Raw genomic sequence first — 19,690 nt, 5'->3', positions numbered from 1 at the left:
ACCTGGGCCCTCGACCAGCTGCGTACGCTCCCACGTCCCTCTTCTTCTGCCCCAGTTCTAGAAACAGGTTGGATCATCTCTGATCTTCCTTTCAGCCCAGACAGTGGTTTTTGCCCGGGTGTCAACCTGCCTCGCCTCCCCTCCCTTCCCTTGCTATTCAACTGTAAATGTACTTTGCTTACTGAGCACTTTGGGACCTCACCAGTGAGCAGGTGTTGCCTTCTGGACCTCCCAGGGCCTAGAGAAGATGGGATTGGGAAATGTCGGGCTGTGTAGACCTTCCTGTGAGGCCTAGGAGTGAGGCTTTGATTTTCTTACAGCATGCTTCTTAGGAAGAACATCTTGGAAGCGGCCCAGTTGCGTGATTATTGGGACTGCCTGGGGTTGGCTATTAGAGGTCCCAGGGCCCCTGTCCAACATTCCAGTGGTTTCTTTTGAAACCATTCCATTGTTTCTCCAGCTGGGGGCTTGCGAGAGGGCCTGGGAAATTGTCCAAGAATATCAGGAGTCAGAGTGTCCTCAACTTCCTCATGTTCCCCAGCTAAGGAGACCCCTGCAGGGGGACTTCGCCTGCCTTGCTACTCCTCCCCTGCCATGCAGCTGTCCACAGGAGAAGCAGCTGGGAGACCTCGCCCAGCTCTTCCACCCCCCAACTGTCAGAGGAGTGAGTTCCATTCAGTTCCTTAAATGCCCTGCCCCTGCCTAGAGATCCCAATGATCCGACACTCAAAACCAAGCCTGGCAGGCATTGCCAGGGTGCTGGAGGAGACTGTATGCCCCTCTGCCCTGCTCCAGTCCCCCTAGGCTTGCCCTGCCTCCTAAGCTCTTGTCCCCAGCTGGAGGGATCACTCTCCAGTGCCGACTGGATCATATCCTAGTCTAACCTGAAATACTTCAGAGAGTGATCTCAGGTTTTCACCAGAGAGAGGGAGCTGTTTTTCAGAGGAGGCCTTTGGGTGTCCCCCTGACATTTGGAGGCACTTTGTCAACCTCAGCATCAGGTGGGCTCTGGCCCAGAACCCCCTACTCCCACCTGAGCTCAGTTTGTCATTGTCATTATACCTGGTGTGCAGAGGCCTTGAGTAGACTCCTGAAATTTTCAGAAGAGCCTGGTGTGGTGGTTGCTGTTGGGACCCTGTCCCCTTACATTCCTTTGCTTTCTTTTAAAAATTATTATTTTTGAGACAGAGTCTTGCTCTGTTGTCCAGGCTGGAGTGCAGTGGCACAATCACAGCTCACTGCAGCCTTGACCTCCGAGGCCCCAGGGAATCCTCCTGAGCCTCCTGAGTAGCTGGCACCACAGGCTCATGCCACCATGCCGGGCTATTTTTATATTTTGCAGAGACGGGGTCTCCCTGTGTTGCTCAGGCTGGTCTTGAACTCCTGGGCTCAAGTGATCCTCCTGCCTCGGCCTCCCAAAGTGTTGGGATTACAGGCATGAGCCACTGTGCCTGGCCGCTCCTTTGCTTTTATTGCAGCTTTCTACATCCCAGCTTTCTTGCCTTTGGGTGGTAGGATACTGAGGGGCTTCTCTGCAGCCCCCAGAGTCCCCCAGCAGGATTGAACTCGTATTGCCCACAAAGGTAACCTGCTCATGCACCCTCTTTTGGCTTCATCCCTGTCTCATTTCCCCATTTTCTTATAGATGCTTGCTGGGGTCATTTTCAGAGGAGTCAAATATTGTACTTAATCCTCTTCTCAGAGTTGGCTTCTGGAGAAAGCTAGCCCGAAACACTGGTGCCGGCCATGATTGGTCCAGGCGTTGTTTCAAGCACTCTGCAAGTACAAATCCATTTCTTAATGCTTCTCCCAACAATCCTGTGAGGCAGGTACAGTTGTTATTACTCCCATTTCACAGATAAAGAAACTGAGAGGCTGAGTGTGGTGGCTCACATCTGTAATCCCAGTACTTTGGGAGGCCGAGGCAGGCAGATCACTGGCGGCCAGGAGTTCAAGACCAGCCTGGCCAACATCCCAAAACCCCATTTCTACTGAAAGTACAAAAATTAGCTGGGCGTGGTGGCAGGCACCTCTAGTCCCAGCTACTCAGGAGGCTGAGGCAGGAGAATTGCTTGAACCTGGGAGGTAGAGGTTGCAGTGAACTGAGATCATGCCACTGCACTCCAACCTGGGCGACAGAGCAAGACTCTGTCTCAAAAAAAAAAAAAAAAAAAGAGAAAGAAACGAAAAGACTGAGGCACAGAGAGGCTGAGACACTTGTAAAGTTCACACAACAAATAAATGGTGGAAGCAAAATCCATACTAGACTGTCTGATTCCAGAGCCACAACTCTTAACAGTAAATCTGCCTATTACCCAGGCAAGGAAACAGGCATGGGAAGGCTAAGGTGCTTGCCCCAAATCAGACAGCGACACATTCAGGAGCCAGGATTGTGGTTCCAGAGGTGGCATGCTTAGCTGCCTTGCAGCTGCCCCCACGTGGGCCCTGCTCACCTATTCCTCACCCTGATCCTGGTCTGTGTGCTGGGAGGTGCTGGGTACCACCTGGCACACACCATCGTGCAGAATGTGCCGAATCAGCAATACCAGCTTTTTTATGTAACCTGAGATCTGCCGACTGACGGAAACCAAGCGCTGGCAGATGGACGGAAGATAGGGATCAGGTGTTCTCCTCTGAGTCATTGACCTCCCCTCAGCTAAGGGGTGCTGCGGTTGAGAGGGTCCGACAGTTCCCAGATGTCAGGGACCTGGGTCCCCGAGGCTCTCTGTTCAACACCTAGCCTTGCCTGAGACACTTCAGAGGGTGATCTCACGTTTTCGCCAGAGGGAGATGTGTTTTAGAGGAGGCCTTTGGGTGGGTCCCCAAACTCTTGGAGGCACTTTGTCAGCCTCAGCATCAGGTGGGCTCTGGCCCAGAACCGCCTACTCCCACCTGAGCTCAGTTTGTCATCGGCATTATACGTGGTATGCAGAGGCCCAGAGGTGACTCCTGAAATTTTCAGAAGAGTCTGCTGTGGTGGTGTACTTGCAGAGCGCTTGAAACAATGCCTGGACCAATCACTGCTTGCCCCAGTGTTTCAGGCTGGGTTTCTCCAGAAGCCAACTCTGAGAGAAGGACAGGGAAAGGGCCCCTGGCGGTCACCGGCAGCGTTAACTGAGCACTTACCATGCATTGTTTCAAGCACTCTGCAAGTACAAATCCATGTCTTAATGCTTCTCCCAATAATCCTGTGAGGCAGGTGCAGTTGGTATTACTCCCATTTTACAGATAAACTGAGAGGCTGGGTGCGGTGGCCCACATCTGTAATCCTAGTACTTTGGGAGGTCGAGGCAGGTGGATCACTGGATGCCGGGAGTTCAAGACCAGCCTGGCCAATTCAACAAACACATTTTGTTTTTTTAATTTTACTGACCAGCCTCCGGTTCGGGAGGGTGATGTTCAGCAGGAGCACGGTGCTCGATATGTGTTTGTTGAATGAATCTATCCTCATTATGACCTTACAGGGCTGGGGTGATCATCCTCATTTTACTGACCAGGAAATCCCACTCCCAGAGAGGCTGCGCTTCAGGGCCAGGGTGACACGAGGAGAGGGCTCAGGGTGAAGTCCGGAGCTCAGGGCTTCTTGACTCTAGGCCCTAAACCTCCACCTCCACCAGGCCCAGGACTGGGACATGGGGCTGACTCAGTCTGGGGTGTCATTGGCAACCAGGATGTTGCTGAGCATGGCAGGAGTGAAGGCAGGACCCAGATGCACGGAGGTGCAATTGGGCCTCAGCTAATCTTCATTGTGCCGCAAGGATCCAAGCTGCTCTGTCTTTCGCTCAGAGCGCTCTCAAATATTTGAAGTCAGTTTTCTTGTAGCTTTTCTAGAATTGTCTTTTATCCAGGTTAAGCATCTCCTGTTCCTCCCATAACATAAGTCTTTGGGAAAGACACCAGTTCTCTACAATGCTTCCAGAATGTGGGGCCCAGAGCTCCTTCTGGCACTAAGGTTAACTGCCCCATGGACAGCTGAGTGGATTTGTCACCTCCCTACTCCATGATCTGTATCAGTGTGGCCAAGATTGCTTTCAAGCCACTCCATGAACATCTGATTGAAACCCTCAGTCTGGTTCCCATGGCTGTCCGGCTCCCTTGCTCCCAGCACCTCCTTGCTCTGATCTTGGACATGAACTGTTGGCTTTCTTGGATAGTGCAGGATTCTTCATCTGTCCCTGTTGCATTTTGTTTTTACCTCTCTGGGAGTCCAGCTCGCCGCCTTCAGTAGTTACCCCCACTTTCTCTTTTGCACGTGTGAAGAGCTGCTTCTAGGTACCTTGAATCAGGTGCCACTGAGAACATGGAACAGGACCAGGGTGATTGTGTGAGTTCTTATCGTGTGTGCTTATCTCAGAGGCTCATCTGTGCTGCACGCTTCCAACAGCTCACTATCAGTTTCAGGTCCTTGAGAGGAGGTGAGAAGAGACCTCAGTAGAGGGGCCAAAAGATGGGGGAGGATGAAATGGTACTTGGGACCCCAGCTTGAGACCTCCCAGCTGCCCCTACAGGGCATTGCCAGGGTGCAGAGAAGCTGCCTGGCCTGGGAGAGGCCCACTTTGCAAAGCTCTCATGTATCTGCCGCTGCTCAGGGCTGAGGAGAGCAGAGCTTATCTCCTGATCCTCTCACAGTATATGCAGGTTCTGCTGAAACAGGAAGGGGCCAGACCTGCTACTCCCAGGTCACCATGGGGAGGGGGAAGAGGAGACAAGACCTCCTCTCCCTCCTCAGGCACCTGCTAGCTTCCACAGCCTTTCCAAGGCAGGCCAAGAAGAGGTGGGGTGGGTTGGGTAATGAACACCTGAACCAGAGGGAAAGTAGTTAACTCAAGAAGGGGGCGTGGCATCTCATACCCCATTCTAACCTCACCCCAGCGTGTCCAACAGCAATGCTTTTCAAACTTCAGTGAATGTTGGCATCATGGAGGGGGTGTGTTAAAACACAGATTCCTGGGCTCCAACACCCCCAAATTAAGATTCATGATTTTGCATTTCTTCTTTCTTTCTTTCTTTCTTTTTTTTTTTTTTTGAGATGGAGTCTCACTCTCTCGCCCAGGCTGGAGTGCAGTGGTGTGATCTTGGCTCACGGCAACCTCTGCCTCCCGGGTTTAAGCGATTCTTCTGCCTCAGCCTCCCAAGTAGCTGGCACTACAGGCATGCACCACCACGCCAGCTAATTCTAATTTTTGTAATTTTGGTAGGGACGGGGTTTTACCATGTTGGCCAAGCTGGGTTCAAATTCCTGACCTCAGGTGATCCGCCCGCCTTGGCCTCCCAAAGTGCTGGGATTACAGGTGTGAGCCACCATGCCCGGACTGAATTTGCATTTCTAACAAGCTCTCAGGTGCTGCTGCTGCTGCTGCTGGTCCACAGACCACACTTTAAGGAGCAGTATCTGGTGGGAAGGAATGAGCAATGCAAGAAGAGCTTTCTTTGCCTTCTGTCTAGGGCAGGGGCTGAGTTCATCATACCATCGTTCATTTATTCACCAGTCTTTTTTGAATGTTTACTTCATGACAGGTGTCACGAAGAGGTACAACAGGGAAGAGGGCAATCATGGTCCCTGCCTTAGTGGATCTTACGGGATCTTGGAGGCACAGATAACAAACACCGGAATCTGAAAATTATCCTTTGAGGAAGGCTGAGCAAGGATTAATTCCCCTATTTTACAGGTGAGGAGATGGTATCTCAGAGAAGTTACCTGACTTGTTGAAAGTTACCCAAATGTTAAGTCACAGGACTTGAACTCAGGACTTCTCAACTCAGAATCTGGCCCCTATTCCCTGGCTATGAGCCATCTCAGCTTCATGGGGCTGCATTTAGATGGGAGAGCTATAGACCTTGTGATTATGTTGCCAGTGGGTGAAAGCTGTGGGCTTCCTTCCCGTGTGTGGAAGAAGAGCTTAGGCAGACAGATGGGTAGGCACACATGTTTACATCCCATACATATGGACTCTCAGTTCCTAAGACCTGAAAAATCACAGTTTCATAGTGAGTCACTTCCCCTCCCTTCCTCTCTGTTCACTTCTCCCTATTCTCTCATTTCCTCTAATATTTGGCTTCCTCTCTGTTCACTCCTCCCTATTCTCTCATTTCCTCTAAAGCTGTGACCTTGCACAGTGGGAGATCTGCCTAAGTAATGGTCATCCCTTCCAATCAATATGATGGCTTCATCTCAGTGGTAACCCCTGGAGACCCTGCCTTGGTGACCAACGAGGAGCATACCGGGAGCAAATTATGAGACCTTCCCAGAAGCATGGATCAGCTTGGTTCCTGCTTTCTTGATTCCTTGGTTCCTGTTGACCATGTGATAGGGAAAATCTCTGCTTTCTCTACCACTGAGTTTCTCTGACACTCTAGTGGTGACCAAAACCAGCCCCAAATCTGATTCAGTGGGCTCATACAATGCCAGGTTGGTGAGATAAGCCCTCCCCTGAGTCAACAGTCTCCTTGCTCTGTTCTCATGAAGCAAACAGAACGTGAGCCCCCCAAGAACGGAGCAACTCCTGGACCCCACTGGATCAACAAGGCTCGTTCTTCTGGATCTCAGATGCCATGGCGCATTCTTTCCACGTTTACCGATGGAAAAGTACGTCACTTAGGGTAAGCTTTCCGGACATAGGAATGCTCCGCAGTCTTGATGAGAACACATTTTATTGCAGTGAATTAAACACCATAAAAATGGATCAGTTCCATTGGCAGTTTAAATGATTGAGATTCTTTCCAGAGTAGCTACGAAGGCTTTGGCAGATATGACCCCATGTAATTCTCTGAGATTCTTTCCAGGGTAGCTACAAAGGCTTTGGCAGATATGACCCCATTTAATCCTCACAGCAACCTCACGAGGAAGTTAATATTGCCGCACTGTTTCTCAGAGGTGGAGAAATTGCCCAGGGACGGGCAGCTGGTAAGTGGCACAGTGAGGGTTTAAATCTAGCACTGTGCTTCCAAAGTGTGTACAGTTTCACCCACACTGCTTTGCCTCTGTGTTTTAGGCACTTGACCTAAATCAAGAATGAGTCTCCTCTCTAGCCCAGGCCTAATTTTTCTATTCTTTGAAAATAAGGCAGAAATTTCAGATCATTACGACTACCTGCTCTACAGGGCAGGGGCTGATCAACTGAAGTGTTGTTCTGCTGCTGTTTTATTCTCTGCTCCAAACCAAGGATTATGCAACACTCAGATATTATCTTCTGCTTGAGTGGTTTTTGCTCTCTGCTTTCAAGATGACTCTGGGTAGATGAAGATATCCCACTTGTTCGGAAATTAGACACAGGTCGTGTAGAACATTGCGTTTTCCCAAGTTGGCCTCAAAAGTATCTCCTATCCATGTGCTCTTACCGTGTGACCTAGATACCCCCTTCCCTCCAGTAGTGGGGTCTACACTTCAAACCTGCACGGATCTTTGTAATTGCCCTGGACAAGTATGGCAGGACTGTTGCCATGTGACTTCTTCATGTTATTTGCAGAGACAGAGTCTTACTCTGTTGCCCAGCCTACTTAGATCATAGCTCACTGTAGCCTCAAAATCCTGGGCTCAAGCGATCCTCCTGCCTTAGCCTCCTGAGTAACTGGGACTACAGGTGGACACTGCCACACTTGGATAATTATTATTATTGTGTTTTTGTTTGTTTTTTGTTTGTTTGTTGTTTGTTGTTTGCAGAGGTCCTGCTATGATCCTGCTATGTTACCTAAGCTGGTCTTGAACCCCTGGCCTCAAGCCATCCTCCTGCCTCAGCCTCCCAAAGTGCCAAGATTACAGGCATGAGCCACTGCATACCCAGCATGCCATGTGACATCTGAGGCTAGATTATAAGAATGTTGTGAGCTTCCACCGGGCTTTCATGGACAGGATGCTAACTCTTGGAACTCAGCCACCATGTTGTGAGGAAGTCCAAGTCATCCCACATGGAGAGGCGTGTGAAGGTGCTCCAGCTCACAGCCCAGCTGAGGTCCTGGCTGACAGCCTGCATCAGCTGCCAGGCATGAGTGAAGATGCTTCCAGATGATTCTAGCTCCCGCTCATCAGATCACTCTCAACTTGGATTCTTCCCAGCAGAGGCTCCAGAAATCATAGAGCAGAGATCACCTCTTCCTGCTCTGCTTTGTCCAAGTTATGGGCTGTAAAATCTATGAGCATGATAACATGATTGTTTTACGCCAGAAAGTTTTGGGGGTGGTTTGTGACATAGCAACTGGTACAGAAATTATTTGCTAACAAGCAGGCATCTCTCTCAAGGGGGAAAGTCTTATGGTCATTTTTGCGCCCTTTACTGGGGCAAATATGATTGGTAGGGACGATGCCCATCATAGCACCATTGCTTCATCAGAGGCCGTTTGGATCAGTGAGCCCTTCCGTGTTCTTTAGTCACAATATGTTAATATATTTTACTAGTCCATTTCCTACCGACTAGAATATCAGTTCCCTGTGATAGGTTTTCCCCCATTTTGTTTGTTCCTATATCCCCAAAACCCAAACTAGTACAGGTGCTCCTCAACTTATGATGCGGTTACCTCCCAATAAACCCACCATAAAGTTGAAAAATCCTAAGTTGAACCATCTTAAGTTGAGGACCATTTGTGCTTGGTAATCGCTCAATAAATAATTGTCAGATGAATGGTTACAAAACAAACATCAAGTGGGCAAACGTTTTGAGAATGATTCCTGGAGAGAATGTTGCTAACATTACCATGTTCTAGTCGTTATGATAATGTGAAATTACTTTCTGGATAAGGACAAGTTCACATTGTGGTGGGAATTTCTGGAGAATAATAGTTAAACGTTCCCACTTTTTCTTAAAATAGAGAACACAAAATAATCATTAGCAAAGGTATGATGAGTATTAGGGGCACGTCAGGTCCGTACTTAGGAGTTTGTTCAAGGAGTGATTCGAGTCAACCTTCCTTTGTTGCCTGGCATATGCTGGCTATCATAGGGACCACAAAAAAGTGGAAGATGTAGATGCTGTCCTCAAACTGTGTTGAGTCCAGCTGGGGAGAGATAAGATTGGAATCTATATACAGATAGTCCAATAAGGCAAGCTAGGTCCAGTGGTGAAACTGATAGGGTTTCACCAGCTGAGGCCCCCAAGGGTGAGAGAATGTCAAAGAAGACTTCCTGGAGGAGGCAAGTTAAAGGGAATTAATGGGTTGGGCAGGTGGGCAGCTTCCTGATACACTAATCAGAGGAACACTGAAACCACAGGGATCCATCAGAAATCTGCTGCCTGTTAACTCAGGTTTCCACCTGCAAATTCTCACGTAGCTGGTGGAAATGAAACTGATGTCCGTTTTGCCAAAATAGACGATGCCCCTAAGTAGAAAGAAAAGTTACTCCTCCCCAGCACCAGCCTACCTCTGTGGGGGTATTTCTGCAATGTGCATTCCAAGTTGCTGCATCCACTGGCCAGCCTGGCTGTGAGATCAGCCAGCCGGCAGCCCCGGCAGTGGACATGGCTGGGCAGCCTGAATTCTGAAACCAATTAATGCACTGCAAATAACTGTTTACCAAGAAGATATCTGCAAGCCTTAAAAAATATCTCCTAAAAAGTTGTCCACCTGTAGTCCCAGCTACTGGGGAGGCTGAGATTGGAGGATTGCTTGAGCCTACAAGTTTGAGGCTGTGGTGAGCTATGATTGCATCACTGCACACCAGCCTGGGCAACCAAGTGAGACACCGTCACTGTAACCACAAACGCCTGAAAACAAGCAATAAATGTATCTAGAATAAGACTTGTTATTGCTTCTGCAGTGATTTCTGCTATTTACAAATGCGGGAGAGTGGGTGAGCAATGCTTTCCAGTTGTGAGTCAGGGAAGAATTGGGAAAGACAATTCCAAAATCAATTCCTGTTGACAATTCCTGTTGGTGTGTGTAATACATCTCCACTTTGAACACGAAGAAAGGGGGTTATGATTTTTATTAATGTGAAAATGACTTCTTGCTATCCTCACTCAGTTGAAATGAAACATATTTGATTATCAGTTTGGAAGGGTGCCAAATTTTTAGTCTGCCCCCAGGCGCCCGAGTGTTTCTGATCTGTCCTCCAAGCAGGACCTGTGGCAGGCCACACAATCCTGTTGGTAACATAAGACTAAGAATTCATGTGGAATAATCTCGAAATGCCCCAAAGGCCATGATTAGCACCTGGAGTGAGGAGAGCTCAGGGTAACCACAACTGGAGGAGCAGGTGTCAATGGAAGCCCAAAGGTACCAGCTTAGTGTCTCTGAACCATGACATTCCTGGCTGTTCCCTCCTTGACCAATTCTGTTCCATTCTGCAGATAAATATCTTTCCGAATGCAGCCTTGAGTGGCGCTGACCCCGCTGGTACCAGTAGCCTCAGCAGGTGCCCGCAAATATCTGAGACTGGTATCTGCCTGGCCAGGGCATTCATGAATTCTTTGCCCAGAGCAGGTGCTCAAGTTCAATGCTCGATGCTTCACTGCCACCTGGTGGCCTTATGTTGCAAGTCTCTGGAGCTGCCTGTGTGTAGAGAGCCACTCTCCCAGGGTTTATCCTCCAAACAGGAACATCTGTCTAGATGGGAAACTGGGTGAAAACTAGGTGCAAACTAGGTCTATGCCACGGGGACATATGGTCACTGTTTTGGAGTCTCCCAGTTCCTGGGATATGCATTCTGCAATAGGCTGTCATGTGACAGAGGTGGGAACCAGGAAGCGCTGCTCTCTGAATGTTTGTCAGTGGCTGGATAATCCTCTTGCTCCTCCAGGACGAGGTGTCTGGGTTATGTCATTTCTTTCTGAATCAGTGATATACAATTTGCTAATGTGAGGCCGTGGGCAAGGTGTTCAATAAGGCAGCGCTTTCAGAGTGTCTTCTAGACGCAGTCTCTATTCTAAGGTAGAGCTTTACATATATTAACTCAGAGAGTCTTCACCACAATCCTGTGAGGTGGGAATTAGCATTAGCCCCATTTTACATTTGAGGAAGTGGAGGTCCAGAAAGGTTAAGAAATTTGCCTAAGATCACACAGCTAGGGAAGGAAAGACTCAAGAGTCAAACCCAGACGGTCTGGCCCCGAGTTGGCACTCTTAGCCATCATATCTTCTGGGACTCAGTTTTCTCATCTATACATGTACGTGTACATACCTATGATAAAGTTTAATTTATAAGTTAGGTTCAGTAAGAGATGAGAAATAATAGAATTAAAATATACTGTAATAAAAGTTATATCACTTTGGGAGGCTGAGGTGGGCGGATCACTTGAGTTCAGGAGTTTGCGATCAACCTGGTCAACATAGCAAAACCCCGTCTCTACTAAAAATAAAAAAAATAGCCAGGCGTGGTGGCACAAGCCTGTAATCCCAGCTCCTTGGGAGTCTGAGTCAGGAGAAGCACCTGACTCTGGGAAGTGGAGGTTGCAGTGAGCCGAGATCACACCACTGCACTCCAGCCTGGGTGACAGAGCGACACTCCATCTCAAAAAAAAAAAAGTTATATGAATGTGGTCTTTCCAAATATACCGTACTCAACTTTTTTTTTTTTTTTTGAGACAGAGTCTCGCTCTGTTGCCCAGGCTGGAGTGAAGTGGCACGATCTTGGCTCACTGCAGCCTCTGCCTCCCAGGTTCAAGAGATTCTCATGCCTCAGTCTCCCAAGTAGCTGGGATTACAGGCACGTGCCACCAGGCCTGGCTAATTTTCACATTTTTAGTAAAGATGGTGTTTCGCCATGTTAGCCAGGCTGGTCTTGAATTCCTGACCCCAGGTCATCCACCTGCTTTGGCCTCCCAAAGTGCTGGGATTACAGGAGTGAGTCACTGCGCCCGGCCAGCTGTTTTTGGGCTGTGGTGGACCACGGATAACAGAAATCACAGAAAGTGGAACCTCATGTCAGAGGGGACTTCTGAATACATTCAGATTGCTTACTATCTATACACTTGTCTGCATTGAACATTTTTCTGAGAATTGCTTGGGTACCTTGGGTTGGGATGGAATACATAACGTTTCCCATTTGCAGTCATGAAAATATATTTCTTTTTTAGACAGAGTCTCACTTTATCACCCAGGCTGGAGTGCAGTGGTGCGATCTTGGCTCACTGCAACCTCTGCCTCCTGGGTTCAAGCAATTCATGTGCCTCAGCCTTCTGAATAGCCAGAATCACAGGCGCATGCCACCATGCCTGACTAACTTGTGTATTTTTAGTGGAGACGAGGTTTCACCATGTTGGCCAGGTTGGTCTCAAACTCCTGACTTTAAGTGATCTGCCTGCCTCGGTCTCCCAAAGTGCTGGAATTATAAGGGTGAGCCACTGTGCCCGGCCATATTCATGAAAATATTTTTATTTAATAGCTTCTCATTTAGCAGCAGGGTTTCCAGTAACAAATCCGTTAAGTTTGGGAACAGGGGGATACTCCTGCCCACTTGTCCATCCACACATATGGATGTGAGACACCTAGGGTCCCTGCTGTGCACACATACGGACAAGCTATGCAACTTTAGTCATTAAATCCAGGTGGATGTGACCTGAGCCACATGTCAACTTTTTATTGATAACAAAACAGCGACATTGAGGAATGTTTCTTAGAAAGAGCAGACCCTTCTCCATGCGGCCATGCGGGGGCATGTATGAGGGGTGGGGATAGTGATCTCTGGGGCTGGGTGTTACAAAGGGAGGGCCAACCCTGCAGCCAGCAGAAGGGGAAGATCGCAGAGCCCCAGAGGTCAGATGCTGGGAGGAGCTCAGCTCCCAGGAGCAGCAGATGCCTCGAGGGCAGGCCGTGGCTGGGGGCTGTGGTGCCTGCGTGGGTGGATCCTGGGAGTGGCTGCTGTGGCCGTGGGAACTTCCTGAGCTGGGTTCAGGTACTGGAGTCGGGAGGAGAAGGAAGGGCCAAGGCCACTCGCCTTTAGTCAACCCAGAAGAAGCCCGTGTGACCCCGCGATCCCTTTGGGTTTTTCCTTCCCTGCTTTCTCTGGTGATCCAGGCTTTCCTCTCTGCCCACAGTCCTCCACAGACCAGGCGGCGGTGACCTGAGCCCCCAGACCTTGTGCTTTGGGCTGAGTCCTTCTCGTAGCTGTGGTCTTCCCTGGGGAGAAGGTTGCCCAGGAGTCGTACCTGGATTCTGGGGATGAATGTGATCTCAGCCAGGTCACCTTAGTTCTCTGGGCCTTAGTTTCCTCATCCGTGACATGGGGTCAGTCTCTTCCCTGCCCCCTCAGGCCTGTCATGAGGGTCAGGGGAAGGAGCTTGTGGAAGCCCCTTGATGGAGGGAGCTGCTGTAACCACCGTGTCCCAGCGCATGTAAGGCTATAGTTGTCAGCCAGGATCTAGAAGCCTCACTGCTGCCCTTCCTTCCTGCAGCATTGGCTGCCACCACCAGAATCGGGCGGCACCATGCCGCACTTGTCCCCAGCCAGTGGCACCTTGGCTCTGAGCTAGAAGCTTTTGTAAACATCTTCTTCCCTAGCCACCTCCCTGTATTCACACGCCCCTCAGCACAGCATCTCCCCAGTGTAGACCAAGTGAGGCTCACTCAGCACGGCCACGGTACAGACGGTTTAGGAGGGCAGGAGGGGATCTGTCTTCCACTCCCCACACAGCCCTCTTGTTGTCCCTCCTCCCTCGGCTCCCCTGTCCAGGCTCTGGGGGTTGAGTGGGGGCCTGCCCGTCCTGCAGAGACCTTGCCAACCCACTCACCAGCCGGTGTAGCAGAAGGTGGCATGGAAGCCCAGGAAGGTAGACAAGAAGGTGATGCCTAGCTCCAGGACGGTGAAGAATAGCAGCAGCGCTGAGAGACTCTTCCAGGGTACCTGCGAAACCAGGGTGCAAAACCTGCAAAAACTGGGCAGTTTTATAGGCCAGCCAGTCCTGGACTCGGTCTGCAGACTCTGACCAAGGAGACGGATAAAAGAAGGGAAACTTGCTAGAAGGGGAGTGTCCTGTCATCTAGTAAGCACCTGTTATGTGCTTATTTTAATCTTAGTTGCCTAATTAGATAGGTACTCTGATTAGCCTCATTTCACAGAGGATGAAACAGAGGTTCAGAAAAATTGAGGTACTTGTCCAAAGCCACACAGCTGGTAAGTGAGAGCTGGGATTCAGACCCGTCCAATTCCAAGACCCATGCGGTCAACCATTCAGACTGACAAAAAAGTACAGAAAGGTCAAGTAAGAAAATACATGGAAAAGCATGTATTTGGCAGTAAGCTACTGGCGGCTGCCTCAGGAGGGCTTAAGGTCTGTGGAGATGGGAGAGCAGGAGATGGAGTCCATAGGAGATCGTTGCTGTGAAAGGGCAGAGAGGGGAGACCCCAGTCAGAGAGGGACACAGGGTTTCCAGGACTTCAGTTTCTGGAGCCAGAGGAGAGGGAGAGGCATGGATGGAGGAGAGAACAGCCGGGGAAGGTGAACACAGTGGACTAGGGTCATGGGGGCCTAGGAGGAGTGATTTATCCTCTACCGATAAGGAAAGCGCGGAGAGGGGCTGGGTGAAGGTCAGTTACATGTGAGGTCACGGACAGGAAGTTGAGTCTTGGGGCCGTTCAGGGACCCCAGGCTACAGGGGAGGGTGAGGGATTCTGGGGCAGCTGGGTCACTGAAGTGGTCAGAGTGTGGGCAGCAGTGGGGAGTGTGTCCCTTGCCCCTGCATGGTGTGTCAGACCCAATTGAAGAGAGTGTTCCTCCTTTCCTCTCTTTCCCTAGGATATGAGCAGAGGAAACTCCTCCCCAAGTATTCCCAGCCCATTTTTGCCAAATCCAGGTCCCTGGTAGCAACCTCATGACATAATCAAATGTCTTTGAAAAGATCTGACCTCAATGGCCCCAGCCAGAAGGCAGGACTCACTGATAAATCTTAGGTACCATCATGTTGGCAGTCTTCCTAATGTCCCCTTGACCTCTATGCTCTTAGAGGGGAACGTCCTTGGTAGGAGGCAAGGAGCTGGAATATCTTACTCCATGCAAACTATTGTTATTTTTTTAAAAACAGGGGCTCACTCTGTTGCCCAGCCTGGAGTGCAGTGGCATGATTATAGCTCACTGCAGCCTCGAACTCATGGGCTCAAGCAATCCTCCCCCTTCAGCCTCCCAAGTAGCTGGGACTACAGGCGTGCTCCACCATGCCCAGCTAATTTTTTAAAAAATATATTTTTTGTTGAGATTGAGCCTCACCATGTTGCCCAGGCTAGTCTCAAACTCCTGGGTTCAAGTGGTCCTCCTGCCTTGGCCTCCTAAAGAGCCACCACATCAGCATTCACATAGGAAACACTAGTCCAGAGGGAAGCACCTGGGACTGTCAGATCCTGGTGGCGTTCTGCCTCAGGGGCTCTGGAGCTAATTGCTAAAGCACTTAAACCCTACTCCCAAAAACTGGATGTCATGGTACCTGCCTGGAGTCCCAGCCACTCAGGAGGCTGAGGCAGGAGGATCGCTGGAGCCCAGGAGTTTGAGAACAGCATGAACAACTTAGCAAGGCTCTGTCTGTATTAAAAAATAAATAAATAAATCCCACTCCCCATTTTCACTTTGACAATAGAGATAAGAAGACATCTCTTGGTGGTGGTTTCTAGCATTAAATGGTACCCAAAGAGTGGATGCTGGTTCTCTGGGCCTGAGACACTCATCTGGGTATAGTTGCTGCCAGCAGCCAGCTCAACCACAAAGGCACACACTGCACAGAGGCCGGCACACATAAGCTGACCAGGTTCAGCACTGTGCCAACTTTCATCTACTAAGGAGACCGGAGCCCGCGTTACTACCCAGCTGGAAGGGGAGGGTGCTGGTTCACATGCCCTCTGTATCGTGGGCTTCCTTCGCAGGCTTTTGATCCTGGAGGAACCACTGACCTGCCCTAGGAGCCAGGAACCAGTGACCAAGGTGAGAGCATCTCTGCTCCACCTGCTGGAGCCCATGGGCCACAGAGGCTACGTCAGCCTTAATAGACAGGAGATGGATTTGTTGCAGGTGCACAGACAGCAATATGTGTGGCCACTTCTTCCTGCCGAGCCCATGGCAGACAACATCCATCAATCCTCAGAACCCACCAGGGTCACATCGATAGAAAAGCTATTTGCCATCTTTTGTGGGTTGAACCGTATCCCCCCAAAAGATATGTTGAAGTCTTAACCCTGGTATCTGTGAATGGGATCTATTTGGAAATAGGGTCTTTGCAGATGTAATCGAGTTAAGATGAGGTCATCATGGATTATGACTGGGTGTCCTTAGAATAAGGGAAGAGACACAGGGAGAACAGCCGCTGATATCAGAGGCAGAGACTGGCAGGATGTGTCTGTGAGCCAAGGGACACCAAGAGTTGCCAGCAACCACTGGAAGCTGGGACGAGGCCAGAAAGGATTCTGCCCGAGAGCCTTCGGAGAGAACTCGATCCTGCCAGCACCTTGACCTTGGGCTTCCAGCCTCCAGAATCATAGACTATGTTTCTGTTTCCTCTTTTTTCTTTTTTCTTCAGACGGAGTCTCACTGTTGCCCAGGCTGGAGTGCAGTGGCACAATCTAAGCTCACTGCAACCTCCACCTCCCAGGCTTAAGCAATTCTCCTGCCTCAGTCTCCCAAGTAACTGGGATTACAGGCACCTGCCACCACGCCTGGCTAATTTTTGTATTTTTAGTAGAGGTGGGGTTTCACCACGTTGGCCAGGCTGGTCTCTATCTCCTGACCTCAAGTGATCCACCTGCCTTGGCCTCCCAAAGTGCTGGGATTACAGGCATGAGCCACCAGGCCCAGCCACGTTTCTGTTGTTTTAAGCTACCCAGTGTGTGGTAATTGGTTACAGCAGCCGTAGGTTTCTAGTTTCCTCGAAACAGATGGCTCTGGTGGGGACGGAGTCCCATTTCTGAAGGCCTAACCAGGAGGTTCGGCAAATTTAATGCCATTTTGGGTCTGCATCCAACCTGTCAGATTAGGGGCAACTTGCTGAGGTCCAGGCTGTATTAGAGGCATGGAGGAGCTGTGGTAAAGGAGAGGAGACTAGAACCAGACTCAAGTTAGATACAGGAGGCTCCTAGAGGACAGGAGGATGGTCAGGAGCTCAGACCCACCAGTGGGTAGGATTGCAGACAAAGTCCCACTCCCCACTCACCCACCATCCTATGGAGAGGCTCCACAAGCATCCACTTTCATATCAGGTCTTCCAGGATAAGCTGTGCCCAAAGGTAGAAGCAATGTCTGTGAAACTCACCTGGGGAACTGTGCAGTTTGCTGAGATGACCAGGGTGGTTGCTCCTGCAACGAAGAACTGCACAGAGAGGCAGGAATGATGGTCTCAGGGAGCCCAGGGGCACCTGCCTCCTGGAAACCCTCACACAGGGGAGGTTTGCTATGGGCATTTATGGCTTGGCACAGTGGGCCATGCACCAGGGAGTAACGGGCTTATGGGAACAGAGAAAGGCATCTAGCTCTCCCGACTGGGCTCTGCATAGGTTGGTGAGATAGGATTTTGGAAGGGGACCACTAAAGATTCCTAGGTACCTGTCGGGCGTGGTGGCTCATGCCTGCAATCCCAGCACGCTGGGAGGCCAAGGCAGGCGGATCACCTGAGGTCAGGAGTTTAAGACCAGCCTGGCCAACGTGGCAAAACCCTGTCTCTACTAAAAATACAAAAATTAGCCGGGCATGCCCGAAAGATGCCTATGTACCCGGTCCAGTACTTTTCAAACTTGACAGAGGACATGGGCAGCCTAGGGATCTTGTTCAGCTGCAGACTGACTCAGCCCGTGTGCCACGGGGCTCCAATTCCACATTTATTTAATTATTTATTTTCAATTAATTAATTTCTTTTTTTTTGAGATGGAGTCTTGCTCTTGCTCTGTCTCCAGGCTGGGGTGCAGTGGCGCAATCTCATCTCACTGCAACCTCTGCCCCCCAGGTTCAAGCGATTCTCCTGCCTCAGCCTCCCGAGTAGCTGGGACTACAGGCGTGTGTCACCACACCCAGCTAATGTTTATATTTTTAGTAGAGATGGGGTTTCACCATTGTTGGCCGGGATGGTCCTGATCTCTTGACCTTGTGATGCCACCCACCTCGGCCTCCCAAAGTGCTGGGATTACAGGCGTGAGCCACCGTGCCTGGCCTGCATTTTTTTTTTTTTTTTAAGAGACTGGATCTTGTTCTCTGGCCCAGGCTGGAATGCAGTGGCACCATCATAGCTCACTGCAGCCTCCAACTCCTGGGCTCAAGTGAACCTTCTGCCTCAGCCTCCTGAGTAGCTGGGACTACAGGTATGCACCACCATACCCATCTAGTTTTTCATTTTTAATTTCTTTTCCTTTTTTATATCTTGTTGCATATCAATATTTTTTATTTTTAGTAGAGACAAGGTTGTGCTATATTGCTCAGGTGGTCTCAAACTCCTGGCCTCAAGACAGCCTCACGTCAGCCTCCCAAAGCTCTGAGATTGCAGGCCTGAGCCACTGGACCTGGCCTGAGACTCTGCATTTCTAATAAGCTCCCAGTGGATGCCAAAGATGGTCCCTGGCCCATGCTTGGAGGTGGGAGGGGCCAGCCTCTTATTTTGAAGATGGAGAAACTAAGGCTGAGAGAAGGAGGCAACCTGCCTAAGTCACAGGGCTGCTAAGTGATAGATCTGGAACTAGAAATCAAGTCCTGGGGGCTTTTGTTTCACTGTAGTGGCTGAGCCCTTGACTTGAGTGTTACCCTCAGGAGAAGCCCCCAGGGACACCACCTTTCTCCTTCCGTGGCTGCATCTATGGGGCAGAGGCCCTTTGCCACGACTCCCCCCACCACATGCTGTGAACCAGCTTCAGCTCTTTAGCTGGCCGCCTCAGCAGCCCCGTGCCTCCCCTGGGCCATCCAATTCTGGGTGGGCACCTGCACGGCGTGGGCCTGGAGCTTCCCCCTCAAGCTCAGAACAGTTCCACACCCTGCCACTTCACTCCCGCTTCACAGACTCAAACGCCCTCCCAAGGGTGCAGGGAGGATCTGCAGTCCCGGTCTTTGTAGCCCTCCCTGTCTCTGGGCCACCACCAAGTGGGATCTCCAGGGTCCTCAGGAGCACTCCTACCAGCAGGTACAAGTAAGTGGTGGGGAACTTGGTGGAGCTCGAGGAGGCAGCCAGGATGCACGTCCCCCATCCCCCCGCATTCCACTCACAGCTGATAATGATCTGCAGGGCCTGGGGGTGGAGGTGGGAGGAGGCAGAGCTAAAGCCTTGCGCCTTCTGGGGCGGGGCTGTGTCTCCCAGGGACTTGAGTGACTGGGCTAGACAAACTCCCCATCCACCTCCTTCCTTGGCAGCCAAGAAAACAGAGGCCTGGAGAGAATGATAACCTTGCCAACTTCCCTAGCCAGGGAGGGGCGGAACCAGGTCTCCCCATCCCCGGGCATGGCAGGATTGCAGAACGCTAGAAAGCTTGGGTGAGGGCCATCTCAGGCATCCAGCCCAACACATTGGTTATCTCCAAGGTGCTGGCCCCGAGGGCACTGAGCTTGCTCTGTGCACCCGAGTGTGTGCACTGAGTCATTTAGCTCTCACCACACCCACGCCTGGAGTGGCGCCCTGCTCGTGGCATTCCAGGGAGGAAGCTGGGGTCTCAGAGTGGGATCGGAGGCTGCCTCTGCCCACGTTCCCTACGCCTCCATACTGCACATGCAAGCCTCTCCCTCCAGGGCACAGGGTTGACTCAGCCTAGGCTGAAGCCCAGAAGTTTGCGGTCATTTGTTTCAAAAAGGCTTCTGTGATCCTGAGAGCAGCAC

At 50.5% G+C, this 19,690-nt stretch overlaps 1 long non-coding RNA gene across 1 annotated transcript; it reads left to right on the top strand.

Annotated features, from left to right (window-relative positions):
• Positions 1 to 5,291: 5,291 nt before the first annotated feature.
• LOC103877460 lies at positions 5,292 to 11,138 on the top strand. Its single transcript, XR_637165.4, has 3 exons — positions 5,292 to 5,669; positions 6,467 to 6,600; positions 7,661 to 11,138. It is a non-coding gene; the product is annotated as an uncharacterized LOC103877460 (long non-coding RNA).
• The last annotated feature ends 8,552 nt before the right edge of the window (positions 11,139 to 19,690 follow it).

This window comes from Papio anubis, chromosome 12 (genome assembly GCF_008728515.1).
Source record: "Papio anubis isolate 15944 chromosome 12, Panubis1.0, whole genome shotgun sequence".
NCBI lineage: Eukaryota > Metazoa > Chordata > Mammalia > Primates > Cercopithecidae > Papio > Papio anubis.
The sequence above is the reverse complement of the archived record's forward strand: the minus strand, read 5'-3'. Positions and strand labels throughout refer to the sequence as shown.